This window comes from Pristiophorus japonicus, chromosome 14, assembly GCF_044704955.1.
Source record: "Pristiophorus japonicus isolate sPriJap1 chromosome 14, sPriJap1.hap1, whole genome shotgun sequence".
Lineage (NCBI taxonomy): Eukaryota > Metazoa > Chordata > Chondrichthyes > Pristiophoridae > Pristiophorus > Pristiophorus japonicus.
Genome location: NC_091990.1, coordinates 48,134,997 through 48,137,709, shown reverse-complemented (window position 1 = coordinate 48,137,709; position 2,713 = coordinate 48,134,997). Strand labels below are relative to the sequence as shown.

The 2,713-nt window shown below is 46.8% G+C and overlaps 1 pseudogene; it reads right to left on the bottom strand.

Annotated features, from left to right (window-relative positions):
* Nucleotides 1–913: 913 nt before the first annotated feature.
* On the bottom strand, nucleotides 914–1,152 carry LOC139280359 (U2 spliceosomal RNA; annotated as a pseudogene).
* Nucleotides 1,153–2,713: the final 1,561 nt, after the last annotated feature.

Sequence of the window (2,713 nt, the reverse complement as noted above, 5' to 3'; positions counted from 1 at the left end):
GCACTTCTCTCTGGACTTGGGATTGGGGAAGCCTGTGGCCCTGCTCAATCTCCAGAGCTTGAAGTTCAGAGATCAGGGCAAGTATGGACCATTGGTTCCCAGGCCTAAAGCCACCAGCACACCAAGCCCAACGAAACCATGAGCGAAGCCTAAAATTGCCGGGCTCTGAGAGGAGCAGTGCTGATTGTGAAATATGCCTTTTACAGTTAGCGGCACTTCATAGAATCATAAAAATTGACAGCAGGGAGCTATTTCGGCCTATCGTGTCCACGCCGGCCGACCATGAGCTATCCAGCCTAATCCCACTTTCCGGCTCTTGGTCTGTAGCCCTGTAGCTTACGGCACTTTATGTGCACATCCAAGTATCTTTTAAATGTGGGGTCTGGAACTCACTTCAGGCAGTGAGCTCCAGACCCCCACCACCCTCTGGGTGAAGAAATTTCCTCCAGTATCTCCTCTAAACCTCCCCCCAATTACTTTAAATCTATGCCCCCTGGTTGTTGACCCCTGTGCCAAGGAAAACATGTCCTTCCTATCCACTTTATCCAGGCCCCTCATAATTTTATACACCTCAATCAGGTCTCCCCTCAGCCTCCTCTGTTGCAAGAAAACAGACCCAGCATCTCCAATCTTTCCTCATAGCCAAAATTCTCCAGTCCAGGAAAAATTCTTGTAAATCTCCTCTGCATCCTTTCTGGTGCAATCATATCTTTCCTGCAATTTGGTGACCAGAACTGCACACAGTACTCCAGCTACGGCCCAACCAGTGTTTTATACAGTTCAAGTATAACCTCCTTTTTTTTTTAAATTCGTAGCCAATTGTTCCAATTCTTTGTCAAATCACAAACGCCAGAGGTCGCCTTGCACACGCCAAGGATCACTCTGCGCCAATGCTCTTAGCCAAAAGGCCTAGAGCCACTGCACCGTTCCTGGAAGTACTGCAATACCAGGTTCGTGCCATGGAGGTGGATGGGTCAGGTCCCCCACACACCTCCGTGGAGGTGGATGGGTCAAGCCACCCCACCCACCTCCTATTTCCAAAAAAGCAAGCATATACCTTCCTGATCCAGGAAGAACCACCTTGGGGTTATGGTGGTTACTCCCCTGTCAGGTCAGTTACGCATGATCTTAGCCAAAAGGCCGAGAAGTATAACCTCCTTGCTCTTGTATTCTGTGCCTTGACTAATAAAGGAAAGTATTCCATATGCCTTCTTACCCACCTTATCTACCTGGCCTGCTACCTTTAGGGATCTGTGGACCTGCACTCCAAGGTCCCTTTGTTCCTCTACACTTTTCAGTGTCGTACCATTTAATGTATATTCCCTTGCCTTGTTAGACCTCCCCAAATACATTACCTCACACTTATTCAGATTGAATTTCATTTGCCACTGTTCCACCCATCTGACCAGTACATTGAGATCTTCCTGCAATCACACACAGCCTATTTTAGTGCCATCTGCAAACTTCTTAATCATTACCCCAACACTCAAGTCCAAGTCTTGATATATAACCACTTCTCCGCTCCCAACTACGCCTGCTGAGAGAAACGAGAGATGAGGTGACGAAAAAGTTTCAGAGTGTGCGACAGAGAGAAAAATAGCAGAGCACGAAACAGAGAGAGAGAGAGAGAGAAAGAGATCCCAGGGGCCCACAAACTCGTCAAGTTGCTGTTTGCCTAAGGCTGGGCCACAAGCATTTTGATTTTTTGAGTATTCCCTATTGTGTTTGGTGACTTACCAGCTCGATGCTTCTGTCTCTGCACACTAAGGAAAACATGTTTTGTGCAATGGGATGACATTGGGTCCCTAACACTGCCTTTCGGAGGAGGGGGTGGGGTCCCAGGCCTTGGCAGGATTCCCCAGGGCTGCACCAGTGTGTACAAAAGTCCCCGTGAATGTGTCAATATTTACAATATTTACAAGAGACTGTGGAAGTGCATTAATATTTATAGACCGGTCAGCCTGACATCAGTAGTGGGTAAAATGATGGAATCAATTATTAAGGATGTCATAGCAGGGCATTTGCAAAGAGGTGATATGATAGGTCCAAGTCAGCATGGATTTGTGAAAGGGAAATCATGCTTGACAAATCTTCTGGAATTTTTTGAGGATGTTTCCAGTAGAGTGGACAAGGGAGAACCAGTTGATGTGGTATATTTGGACTTTCAAAAGGCTTTCGACAAGGTCCCACACAAGAGATTAATGTGCAAAGTTAAAGCACATGGGATTGGGGGTAGTGTGCTGACATGGATTGAGAACTGGGTGTCAGACAGGAAGCAAAGAGTAGGAGTAAATGGGGACTTTTCAGAATGGCAGGCAGTGACTAGTGGGGTACCGCAAGGTTCTGTGCTGGGGCCCCAGCTGTTTACACTGTACATTAATGATTTAGACGAGGGGATTAAATGTAGTATCTCCAAATTTGCAGATGACACTAAGTTGGGTGGCAGTGTGAGCTGCGAGGAGGATGCTATGAGGCTGCAGAGTGACTTGGATAGGTTAGGTGAGTGGGCAAATGCATGGCAGATGAAGTATAATGTGGATAAATGTGAGGTTATCCACTTTGGTGGTAAAAACAGAGTAACAGACTATTATCTGAATGGTGACAGATTAGGAAAAGGGGAGGTGCAAAGAGACCTGGGTGTCATGGTACATCAGTCATTGAAGGTTGGCATGCAGGTACAGCAGGCGGTTAAGAAAGCAAATGGCATGTTGGC